Genomic DNA, 13277 nt, shown 5'->3' with positions numbered 1-13277 from the left:
AACAAAAGAAGCTACGCACACTGTTACAGCTGCACTTGTCTAGTTTTTTTTTTTTTGGAAATTTTCAAGCAGTTTAGGGCAAAAAAATATTTGGCGTGAATGCAAAAAAAATCATTTCTTGCAATTACCCCGAGAATTTCCAAATTGTGATATCTTACTTTAAACTTCAATCCTTCATGACCCTAAATCGTGAAAATTCCAAATAAATCGGCAGTTTTTTCTATTTCACATGTATTTTTTAAAAGAACATCTCTCATTTTACTTATGAGTGGTTTCAACATGCTTTGATAAAAGTGTTTGCTACAGAGCAAGTTGAACCCCGAGAGTTGTGACCAGGCGAATATGTCGGTGAAGGTTGTTACTTCGACACCCCCTAGTTGGAACAACCAGAAAATTGATATTTCTTTGCATGAGGTCACAATTTTGCAATTACACCATTTTTGCAATTACCCCACTCTACTTTACTTAATTTAGATAGGTGAAAATATTTCTTATTTAGGTATCACAATTTTCAACTATGTATAGTTTTCCGCAGTTTCTACGTAAACTCAGTCATTCTTTGTGAATTGAACAAATGTTTTGAAAACATAAGCATGATTTTTCTGCTTATTTTGGTTAATTTTTGACAAATATATTTTTTCAAGGTCCACATCATTTTGGTCTTTTTTTTTTTTTTTGGAATTTTCAACGATTTTTTGTGTCATATTTTCAATATTTCACGAAATGTTACCCTTGATTTTTATCATTTTTCATTTGTAAAGATTCTTCAGTATTTAAGTTACTCGTATTTTTCTTTAAGAACGATTTTCAACGCAATTCTTTTTTTTTTGAAGATTTTTAGTGGCAGTTGAGCGTATTTATTTATTAATTATTTTTTTGTTAAAGCATGTCCATTGTCCATCATACCAATTCACTATTCAGCCTAACAATTGGAGCAAACATAGTGTTTTTGATTTCGAGTACCTACATCTCATTGAACTAGACGTAATTATATAATTTTTCAGTCGTTTGAGGTATATTGAATAACAGGAAAACAACAACTTGCTACATAATAATGTTCTTATATTTAGAATTAATCTAATTTTCGTGAGGTAATTTACACAAACATGCGCATTCATTTTGCTTCACCTTCACCTCTGGTTTTCTGAATGTAGGCAATAACATGAATGGCAATAAGAGGGGATCTGCCGTTCCTGACGGTGGTTTTCCTCTGGCTCATGGCTGTTCAAATTTACAAAATATAACTTATTTTAAGAGACCGATGCTCGTACGTATAATTTTGCAATTACGAATGAATTTCTGATCAGTATACTGATTGACTTACCGGAATATAACGAATCCCCAACCTGGCGTCGCTCAAATCGAGGGATAAAATACTAAAGAGGTAGATGATGTTGATGAATAATCGTGTAACCATGGTTTTAAAACGATTCGTACTTACGTCTACTTACACTTACAGTGCTCAAAACGAAAACGAAAATAAACTTAATTTTACGAGAGCATGAAACTTTTGGGTAACCTATCTGATCACTGATGAAGATAAATGTTTTGAGTTTGGTTTAGCGATTAAAATAATTATGCTGATATGGAGATGAAACAATGTTGTTTGATGTGTCAGAGATGTTTCCAAATTATTTACAAATATGCCTACTTAGGTACTACTAATCTAGAATGATATTTTCTCCATCGCGTCCTTGCTCAAAAATTCTCGAAAAAATGATTACAAGAATAACTGCATATCAACATGAGGTGGCGTTTTTTTTGGATTCTCGATTTGAAAAGTTCTGAACATTTCGAGAAAATTCAATTTTTTTTGGAAAAATATATTTATAAATTACTTATTTGTAGGTAATACTTTAATTTTCAGTAATATACCAGTATCTATTTCGTTGGTAAATTAACGGTAATGGTAACTTATATTAATTGTAAGTATTTTTGCATACCATTACCGATCAACACGATTGCGATATTTTTCAATTTTTTTCAACATTTTTGACGCTTCTTAGTTGTATAATACTTTAGAAAATGTTGCCTGTATTTCATCATGTGTTTCATACTTTTTCGGAATTTTTAAGCACTTCCCTTCGCACTTCCCTTCGTAATTTTTCCTCCAATCGGTACTTATCTATAGGTAATGTAAATCTAGGGGCTTTATTTCGTCTCGGTTCGGGCCAAATAGGCCAAAAGAATGGCAGTAGATTCTGTTTTAGTCCTCCTGGCGGTATTCTTCCTCGTCTGTATGGTGGCTGTTGAAATTTAAATATTCTCTTAGTATAAATTATGGTTGTATCATTTTACACATTTTAAATTTCTATAATCACTGCTGTTTCACTTACCGGTTGAAAATGAAACGGGAATATAAAAGCGTTGCTGATATCGAGGAATAAAATAGTGCAGATAATGACGAATTGCGTATTACTAACCATGATTCTATTTCTAAAACGATGCATTTAAATAAATATACCTAGGTACCATTCGCTCGGGATGAAAAGTAAAATAAAATAATCTTATATCGTTCAAGGCACGATAGACAGTTGAAAATAGGTAGGTAGTTGTTATCTGATGAAGAAAAATGTGATTGGCATGACTTTGAAATTACAACGATACGGTATGGTAGATCAGCCAATCAATCAATCAAAAGTTTTATTATTTACAAGTGTTAAATAGGTAGTTACAATGTTACATTAGAATAATACATTACATTACAACATGGCCCTAGCATATTTATGTATAGAGCAAGAATCTCCATCCGGCTGCACCATTGGGCAATTCTTTGGTAGTGTAGTGGTGATAAGTTGGTAATTTCCTAAAGCCATCCCATCAGCTATAGCCTTCTGTTTTCCTTGTCTTCTTGTTCCTGTATCCATGAACCAAAAATTGACGTTTTGTGTCCATCTGTTATCCCTTAATGTACCCACATTACCCCCTTCCCCTCCACCTCCACCACCATTTTTAGATTTTATCACTTTGGGTGGTTCAAGACATGGAGTCATGAAGATGATCTATTGTGGAAAACACTGAACGAAAACCAGCCTGTTCTCTTGGTTGGAACAAAAAAGGTCTAATTCTACTTTCTATAGAATTTTAGAAAAATTTCAGAAATGTTTGAACTTGAAGAGATATTATTAATCTTGTTCTTTTCCCCCTTTTTTTGAAAATTAAAACGATGTCTGAAATATGTTTTCCAATCTTCAGGTATTTTGTTCTTTCAAGATTTTGTAAAGAAAAAAATTGGTCAGCACTTTTGCAAAAATTTCCCCTCCTATTTTGTAGCATTCGTTTGTATAATTTTATCAGAACCAGGAGATTTGTTATTTTTCAAGTTTTTTTTTTTATAGTCCACTCCACTTCCCTAGATAAAATTTCAGGCTCCAAAGGCCCTATTCTTGAGATATTTTCTAATGGATTCAAATGTTTTTTGTCTTTATAAGTAGGTACCAATTTGGAATAGAATTGAGCAGCATGTGCATTAATTCTATTTGTATCGTAGATTCTATTATTCCTTTCATCAGAGAGGTAAAGGGTAAATAAAAATTTTTCCCAAAGAAGGATTTTTCAAAATTTGCTTCATACTTTCTGCAGATTCCATAATTTTTGAAATGTATTTTTCAATTCTTATCCCTATTTTTTGCATACCACTCCTAATCTCAATTAACACGATTTTGATATCCTTTCAACTTTTTTCAAAATTTTCAATTTCAACGATCTTTATATAATCATCTTATCAATATCTTACTCTACAAAATTTGGCCTCCTGTATGTTTCATGTTTTTTTGAACGTTCAGCCAATTTTCTCTTCACGTATTGCTCAAGGCGGTACTTATCTATAGGTAATGTAAATCTTGGTTTCTTTGGCGGTGGGGTGGGAAAATCAAAGAAAAAGAATGGCAGTGGTGCTGTTGGTATTCCTCCTGCTGGTATTTGTCCTCGTCTGTATGGTGGCATTGGTGGCTGTTGGAATTAAAATATTTTCTTAGAATTATTACACTTTTAAATTTCTAATCACTACTGTTTGACTTACCGGTTTAAAACGAAACGGGAACCGAAACGGGAACCGAAACGGGAACCTAAAAGCGTTGCTGATATCGAGCAATAAAATAGTGGAGATAATGACGAATTGCGTAATATACATGATTCACATATTATATTTTCTAAAACGATGCATTTAATGAATATACCATTCGCTCAGGATGAAAAGTAAAATGAAATACTCTTAGCGTTTGAGGCACGATAGTCTGTTTGAATTTGAAATGGTTGTTATCTGATGAAGAAAAATTTTGATTGGTACGACGTTGAAATTAGCTACCTATGATACAGTAGATAACAATGCTGTTAGTTGTGTCAGATTACTACCTACATACAGTTGCTCAAGAATTGTGTGGTCTTTAGATTGAGGGGAAAAATGGAATTTAAATTTATCTGAAAAACCTTTTTTTAATTGTGTATGAAATAATATTTTTTGCTTGACAGTTTACTTATGTAGATCAGGGAGAAATATCTAGAAAACTACTGAAAATACTTATAATGAACTGATTAGAAAAGAATCATATTGGGTAGCTCGGGTAAAATCAAGAGAGAATAAAAAATGTAAAATCACTAGGAAAAAAATGAAGAAAAGAATCACTGGGAAAAATCATAGAAATTTGGTTTGGTGAGGGAAATTGATATATAAGTATGTGTGGGTGAAAATCACTACATACTTACTTGGAAAATTAACAAAAGAAATTATCAGACAATTAGGAATAGGTCATTAGAAAATTGTTTTAAAATTTTATAGAAAATTAGTTGAAAAAATAATTAGAAAATTGACAACAAAAATCGTAAAAAAAAGCCAAAGAAGTATATGAAAAATTTTATCTCAATAAAAACCTGCTGAAATTACTTGTACCTGGCAGCAATTTAACCTCGTTTCATGTTTGGTAGTACCAATTATTTTCATTTTTTTTACAAGTTAAATGAAATCTGGGCTCAATTTTTGGTACATAATTTTAGTCAGAAAGTAGGTATATGTACTATTAAAGATCATGTACGACAGGTTATACTCACTCATGCACAGTCAAATCCCTCCAGAACAAGCAGGATTTGTGAGAGGAAGAGGAACTAGGGAGCAGATCCTGAACCTCAGATTGCTGATTGAGAAAGCACGCAAATACAATGTACATATTGTGCTGTGTTTTGTAGATTACAAGAAAGCGTTTGACTGCGTACAATGGCAAAAATTGTGGAGAATTCTACTCGAGATGGGAGTCCCAATACTTCTGGTGTGAAGAAAGCACACAAATACAATGTGCATACTGTTCTGTGTTTTGTAGATTACAAGAAAGCGTTTGACTGCGTACAATGGCAAAAACTGTGGAGAATTTTAATCGAGATGGGAGCCCCAATACTTCTGGTGTGACTGCAGATAAAACAACTGTACGAGGGGAGCATGGCAAATGTTTGAATTAACAGAGAAACAATGTTGGAGAAATTCCACCTAGAATGAGAGGAGTATGACAGGGCTGCATTCTGTCCCCACTCCTGTTTAATCTTTCCCGAGAATATATAATTTGTGAGACTCTGCAGCTGCTTGTATCAGAAAGCACCAATGATGATGGCTCAGGTGCAGGGCTGGACCCAAGAACACGGGAAATTTAGAGGCCCACCGAGATATCCCATTTTAGCGGTCCTCATTTTGGGCTTCTCAATTAATCAGCCACATTTTTTTCTCTCATTTTTTAAAGACCAGTTTTTACCTCATCTGCCCAAATACACCGAGGCCCACCAAGATTTTCTTGGTAACTCAGTGGGTGGGTCCGGGCCTGCTCAGGAGAATGGCTGGGAGGAGTGTCAATCAGAGGTGTACAAATGTCAAACCTCCGTTAAGCTGATGACACAGCCCTCATCGCCTCAAGTGTCGAAAATATGACTGGTTTTCTGAAATGCCTGGAAGAGGTTAGTGCAAAATATGGCCTGCTGATAAATAAGGTAAAGATGAAGATAAGATTATGATTGTGAGTCGGCCTGAGAACAACTCACCTGAGATCCAGGAAATTGAGGGAATCGAAGTGGTGAACCAATTTGTATACCTGGGATCCATTGTGGATAACAAAGGAGGCAATGAAGCTGAGATAAGACGCAGAGTGCAAATCACAAGAAGCGCCATGTCTCGCCTAAAGAAGATTTGGTTAAATGCAGCAGTGAGCAAGACCCTAAAGATAAGGCTTGTATATACTCTGGTTTCCTCAGCGTTTCTCTATGCTTCAGAAACCCGGACAGTATGCGAGGGAGACAGAAGAAAAATTGATGTGCTTGAGATGTGGTGTTGGAGAAGAATGCTCCAGATCCTATGGATGGAGAAAAAGGACCAATGTTTCCATCCTGGGGGAAATTGGTATCCAGAAAAGGCTGTTGGCAGTAGTTCTCAGCAGTATCCTCAAATACTTTGGGCATGTCACAAGGGCTGATGTGACGGAGTCCCTGTTCATCCAAGGCAAGGTAGAGGGAACCAGAGGGCGTGGACGCTCCCCCTCAAGATGGACAGACTCCATTGGTAAGGCTATTGGGCGCAGCTTCCCAGCATGTGTCAGGAGGGAAATGGCGGCCCCTGCATCGTAATCACAATACCCCCCCCCTAGGGATGATGCGGCACCAGGAAGAATTTCAGTCAACTTATTAATCTTCTACAAGAAAGTAAAGTGACTGAATGTGGCCACCTCAAGTTCCCTGTAATTTTAATGAAAAAATAGGATGTTTTGCAATTTTTGCAAGCAAAAAGTAGGCCAAGACTTTAGGCAAGTAATGATATCAAAAAACCATGTTTTTTTTTTATTTCAAAAAAAAACTAATCATTTGGCAATTTTAATTTTAAATTCTACAAATTTTTACAAAAAAGTGGATTTTTTTGCAATTTTAACCAGAAAGTGTTTTTTTTTTATATTTTGATGAAAAAACAGAAATTTTTTGTCAATTCTGATTTTTTTAAAACAGGCTTTTTCTGGCAATTTCTACGAATAAAGTGGAACTAACAAGAAACATAAATATTTTTTTGAGAAATTTTGACTAGAAAAGCAGATTTTTTGCGGCGAAAAGGCAAGATTTTTGGAGAGTTTGAACCCAAAATAAGGCTTATTTTGCAGTTTTGGTAAAAAATAACACTTTTTGGCAACTTTGAATAAAAAACCAGGACTTTTGGTAGAAAATGTTTTTTTTTGGTAATTCTGACAAAAAATGAATCTTTTTTACAATTTTTATGATGAAGCACGTTTTTTGCGATTTTGGCAAAAAAAACGACTACCCTTACCCAGATGTTTTTGAAACAAAAAAAGCAACATTTTCTGGAGAATTTCACAAAAAAAAAAGTTTCTTTGTACTAATAATTTTGGCAAAAAACAAGACTTTTTTGACAATTTTTATCAAAAACGAAAACTAGCCATTTTGATAATACATAGTTACATACCTATTTTGTATTTCAGAATTTTACTTTTATTTCATGAAATTCAGATACTGTTTCAACGATAATTCACGACTTGTTTTTATTCTTGATTTCGTAATTTTGCAATTTGTTATAAACTTTTTTTTGTGTCAGTTTGGCAATTTTTTACAAATTTTTTATTTCACATTTTTTTGGTCAGATTAACACAATAATTTCGATTTATTATTTTTTCAGTATTTTTCCAATGATTTTTGTTAGCATCATTCCAATGGTTTACAAAACTTTACTGATAGGTATCGTAATTTTCAGTGGTTTTTCAACTACTTCAATTTGGTTTTTCGTTCCCAATCGCAACCCTTGGCCTATTTTTTGCGATCTTAACACTTTGGTTCGTTCTATTTTTCGCTGTATTTATAGGTAAATTAGGTATGTTTTTTTAGAATGATTTTCGTCCACCTGCAATCATAGTGCGTTTTTGATAGTTTATGTATGCCTAATAAGTCAGTAATTGTTGAACATTTTGTGAACCTCAATTGTCTTAAGTAATTTTCATGTTCAGTTCAAAAAAAAGAGCAAAATTTTGCGTGTTTTTCATGTTGAATGCAGCTTATTGAAATAATTACGAGAAGAACATTTTAATAAAAGAAGAACAACATATAGATACATTCATATTTTTAAAATTACCATTGAGTACTTAGTTACTTACCAAGTTTTTTTCCTCTTTTGATTTCCAACAACAAAACATTTTCAGGTCCTTATAAATTATGTAGCATAAGATAAGTGTAAGATTGACAGATACTTTTGTTGATCGAGTCGTCACTTAGGCCGGCTAGCAACAAGGAAATTCCTTATTTTGTTTTTCATGTCTGAGAATATTCTTCCTATTCTTGATCGTTCAGGTACGGGCCTGGTGGAAAAATCATGGTGATGAGAAATACGTACATAGGTATAATCAATATGAATATGTTTTCAAGAGATAGGTAAAGAAAAACTTTTGAAGTTCGGGTACTTTTTCGAAGAGTTTCCAAATTGAAACCGAAAATATGTATTGCTTGAACGAAAAGATAGGAAAAATCTACATATATTAGGTACCTACGTATGATATAATTCACCCACTCGCCCTTTTTCGGATTCGTTCTTAAATAATTACGTTGCTAAAGCTTAGTGTGTATCATTTGAAAAAAAAAAACTTACGGGTCTTCGGGTGGTAACCATATTGTGGGATACCACGTTTTACTTGGGAGTGAAAATGTTCCTACGGTCTTAATCTGTGAATAATCAAGTTAGGTAGTTATTGTTATTACTGATTTTAAGGCGGATGATAGTTTTATTTTATATATTAGAGATTTTTAAATCACTATTTTGTTCGACTTACTGGATAGATTCTTTCTGTCCAGGAATACGTTTCTGGTCTAGCATCGTTCAAACCGAAGGATAAAATAATGCAAAGGATGATCAATCGCGTAATCATGATTTTCTCTGCAATGTGATGTGAACAAGTCTTTAGAGCACATATGAGAGTAAAATAAACTTATCGTTTGGTTTACGAGTATGATATCTAGTTAGGTAGGTAGATAAAAATGAGAGTTATCTGATGTTGAGAAATGTGTTTTTCACAGATTTGAAATTGTAATATTAGGTATGGTAGGTACTTGAAATTCTGTTAGAATTGATCAGTATTAACTACCTATGTACCTACCTACCTACCTACCTACCTACCTAAATATTTTCAAAAAGCTCACTCGCTGAGAATTCTCTGATTTGTATTGTTCTGGATTTGCTCATTTGATGGGAGTACGATTTTGTTCTGCTCAAATTACGATTCTTCAATATTCCATTCATGTTCACAGATTAATTATTTCAAAATCGCATTCTTTGGTTCTAGAATCTAGTTTGATTGCGACTACGACTACGTATTTATTTACTCACCAGTACCTACTTATTTAGTCTATTTGTTTCATTGTTTGTTTGTTATTTTTTTCATTTTATTTAATTCATTCTAGTCTACTTTTTGTTTTTTCTTTCATTTTCATTCATTGTCTTCCAATTTCCGCAGTCTTTTGTTTATTTTTCATTCTCATTAACCATTAATTTTTTTCAGTTTGATTCATTCATTCCTTAATTATTTTCCCCCGAAATTTAACTTTGTTTCATGTTTCATTTTTTCTTTTTTTCCTCTTCATTTTTTTACATTGAAATTTTGAATTTTTTTCAATTTTTGTTACTTTTATTTTTTTATCTTCATTCATTTTTACAACTTTCTTTTATTCGCGTTCATTTTTTGAGTTTTCTTTCATTTTTTTTTCATTTTTTCCTAATTTTCTCATTCTTTATTAGCCTATTAAACTTATTGTTTTTTAATTTAATTCAATTTTTTTGTTTAAGTAGTTCAATTATTCATATTTTTTATTCATTTTATTTCTTTAAATTTAAATTTTTTTTCCTCTCAATTCCCTCATTCTCTCAGTATAATTGTTTTTCTAAAAAAAATTGTTGTTTAGTTCAATTCATATTTTTCTGGATTACTAGGTATAAGTAAAAAGGTGATGAATGATCTCCTTAGTGTTTTGATCAATAAATATTCCTTTAGAAGGGAGATTTATTGAATACCTACCTAGCTTGGATAGGCATTAGTCTAGATTAATCCAACCAATTCTAACCTACACATAATGCATAGCAAATGAACATGTATAACAGTTTCTATGTGCAAGGTTTATTTTATTAAAGTTTCAACAACATTCATCCTACGTATCAGAGCTGAAAACAGTTACACTACCCGCTTATCAGTATCTGGTGAAAATACCACCTAAACCCGCTAGTGGATGTATCAAGTTGATTTGGGTACAGATAGTAGCGTAGCGTATAGCAAGCACAACCCGATCATTTTTGCACTTAGTCTGCGCACGCACCCCAAAATTTGATAAGACATAAGTGGGAGGAGTTACACTTCAATACTGGTCGTTTGTATGTGTGATTGACATCTGACAGTGATTGTTGGCAATGATGACATAATGCCAGTACACCTGCTACGCATACAACATGCTACCAGTTACAATGTGAACTGGTGTGACATTTTTTCAACTCAATACCACCTACTGGCGAGTAGCGAGAATTTACAGTACCTACGGGTACAGTAGTTACCCGCTGTTAGCGAGTACTGTTTTCAGCTCTAGTACATATAAGTATACATAATATACCATTATACATATAGTACATAACAAATCCGATTCATTTTAATAAATAAGATAGGTACCAAAGAAGGTACAAATATCTGCAGATTGCGGCAATTAACAGACCTTGATATCTTATTCAACTCTACATATATTCTCACTATAATCAAATATGCAAAATGAGGTTAAAACATTCTTGAGTATCAGATCATTGTCTTCTACTTACCTATGATAAAATAACTTCATCATTTAACTAGATTAGGCTATAATTAATTCAGTGGAGACACCACCATGTAAGTACCTACAAGAGCTGAAAATGGAACTTGCTGACATTGGGTAACTAGTCTACTGTACCCGTATCGTAAATTCTCGCTTCTCGCTAGTAGCAGGTAGCAAGTTGAAAAAACGTCGCACCGGTGCACAATATAACTAGTAGCACATTGAATGCGTAGCTAGTGTACTGGCATGACATCATCATTGTCATCAATCATGTCAAATGTCAATCACACATACGAACGACAGGTGTTGAAGCGTAACTCCTCCCACTTACGCATTATCAAATTTTGGGGTCGCGTGTGCAGACCAAGTGAGAAAACATTCGGGTTGTGCTCACTATACACTACTATCTATACCCGATTCAACCCGATACCACCACTAGCGGGTTTAGCCGGTATTTTAACCAGATACTGGTTAGCTGGTAGCGTATCCGTTTTCAGCTCTAGTACCTACTTACCTAACACTGCTGACCATCTCACCATCTCTTTTCTTTCCTTAGCCCACCCCAATAATTAGTGGCTGTTGGTGGCTGTGTTACTTTGATGAGGAATTGAGGACTGGGACCCATAAACATGCGCACCAATTTGTAGATGCCTAGGTACTGGTACATTACATCCCAAATTGCCCCAAAAAGGTAACCAAACCATTAAATTATCCCTTTGGGTAAATTCAACTTAATGAGAGATTTAAATCACTTCAGCACCAAGCAAGTATTGGGCCGCTACAAAAAAACAATGTGACTTGAGATAAATCATAAATCCCTGTCACATATCAATAAATAGAATTACACCTAACTTCCATCATTGACGAGACTCCTGCCACCGTGAATAGCTGGAATCAAGTGATTGTATATATGTACTTCTGGTCTTTGGCACATAGCATGGTACCTTCAAGTACATCCTCTAACACACCCTAAATAATTTCCCACATTACCATGCATCTTTACATTGTGGGCTATAAATAGAATGATGTAAGGATGCATTATTAGAATAACCACCTTAGCGATGAAGGCATATTGCACCATATCAGTATCAATAAAATTCTTTTTGTACCTGAAATTTTGTAATTTTTAAATTTTTTTCTCTAGATTTGTTCATTTTTATTTTATAATTTTATTTCATTCCTGTTTATATTCATTTTAATTCATTCATTCTAGTTTATTTATTGTTTTTTCTCCTTTTTTTTTCTTTTTCTAGTAATGTCCTCATTACACACCTACCTATTTAATTTGTTTTACATTTTCAGTCTTGTTTTTTTTTTCAGTTCAAATTGATATAATCTTATTCATTTTCATGTTTAAATTAAAATTTTTCTACTTGTTTAGTTCATATTTTTCAATTTTTTTATTGTCATTTGAATTGAAATACTTACTGTATTTTTTCTATTTTTTCATTTTATATAATTTCTGTTTATACTTAATGCCATTTTCATATTTTTTTTTTCATTGTTGTTTTTTATTTTTTGTTTTTCATTAATTTGTTTTTCAATTTTCTTATTCTTTCATTTTCCCTCAATTTTGATCTATAATAAGTATAAAAAAAATACTTTGGGAAAAAAATGAAAATAGAATTCAAAACAATTACTGGTAGGAACTGAAATGAAATAAAACAAAGAATCAGAAAAAATTTAAACATGAGAAAAAATGAAAGAATGAAATAATTGTAAAGAAAAAGAATAAAGAAATAAAAAAACTATAATAGAGGGAATTAATGAAAATTTTAATTACCAATACAACAATTACCTACCTTTAAAATAAAATGAATAATTGATACAATGAGTGAAGATAAGTAAAATGAAGAAAAATACACAATTGAATAAAAAAAAGAAAGATGCAAATAAAATCATAAAAATAAAAATGAACCAACTTCAAGAAAAAAATTGATGAAAAACAGAAAAGGATAAAAATAATGAGCGGAAAAAAATAAAAATATGATCAATAGATAAATACTACAATTAATGCCTAATTAACTGAAAAAAGAGTAAAAACTGAATAATAATGAAAAAATGAACAAAAAAAAAACAATGCAAAAAAATGAAAGTGAAAAAATTGAAGAAAAAGAAAAGAGTGAAAAAGATTTAAAAAATGAAGGAAGAACCAAAAAAAAGAAAACTCAATTGAACACAAAAACAATGAAGATGAAAAAAAAACAAATGGAAGAATGAGAAAATGAAAAAAATGGAAATAAAAACAAATAAACAGTTATATCCAACCAAATTCTAGACCTAAAACTATGAAATTTAAGATAGGAACGATCATTTGAGTTTTTAGGAATTAGGAACAGAAAATCCAGAAATTCGCTGGAGTTTTCAAATTTGATCAAAAAAAGTTGATTTCATCACTTTTTACTCAGTAGGTGAGGTAGGCACCCAAATTGACCATTTCACCAGAGAGCTTCGATTCCATGTTTTTTAAAATG

At 32.6% G+C, this 13277-nt stretch overlaps 3 long non-coding RNA genes across 3 annotated transcripts; all 3 read right to left on the bottom strand.

Moving 5' to 3' along the window:
- Positions 1–993: 993 nt before the first annotated feature.
- On the bottom strand, positions 994–2562 carry LOC135836964 (uncharacterized). The gene is made up of 2 exons (XR_010557106.1): positions 2337–2562; positions 994–2246 (listed from the first exon to the last, which is right to left on the bottom strand). It is a non-coding gene; the product is annotated as an uncharacterized LOC135836964 (long non-coding RNA).
- Positions 2563–2609: 47 nt separating this feature from the next.
- On the bottom strand, positions 2610–5596 carry LOC135836965 (uncharacterized). The gene is made up of 2 exons (XR_010557107.1): positions 4022–5596; positions 2610–3951 (listed from the first exon to the last, which is right to left on the bottom strand). It is a non-coding gene; the product is annotated as an uncharacterized LOC135836965 (long non-coding RNA).
- Positions 5597–8033: 2437 nt separating this feature from the next.
- LOC135836963 (uncharacterized) lies at positions 8034–8976 on the bottom strand. The gene is made up of 3 exons (XR_010557105.1): positions 8790–8976; positions 8609–8682; positions 8034–8321 (listed from the first exon to the last, which is right to left on the bottom strand). It is a non-coding gene; the product is annotated as an uncharacterized LOC135836963 (long non-coding RNA).
- Positions 8977–13277: the final 4301 nt, after the last annotated feature.

The sequence above is a fragment of the Planococcus citri genome, chromosome 2 (assembly GCF_950023065.1).
Source record: "Planococcus citri chromosome 2, ihPlaCitr1.1, whole genome shotgun sequence".
Lineage (NCBI taxonomy): Eukaryota > Metazoa > Arthropoda > Insecta > Hemiptera > Pseudococcidae > Planococcus > Planococcus citri.
The sequence above is the reverse complement of the archived record's forward strand: the minus strand, read 5'-3'. Positions and strand labels throughout refer to the sequence as shown.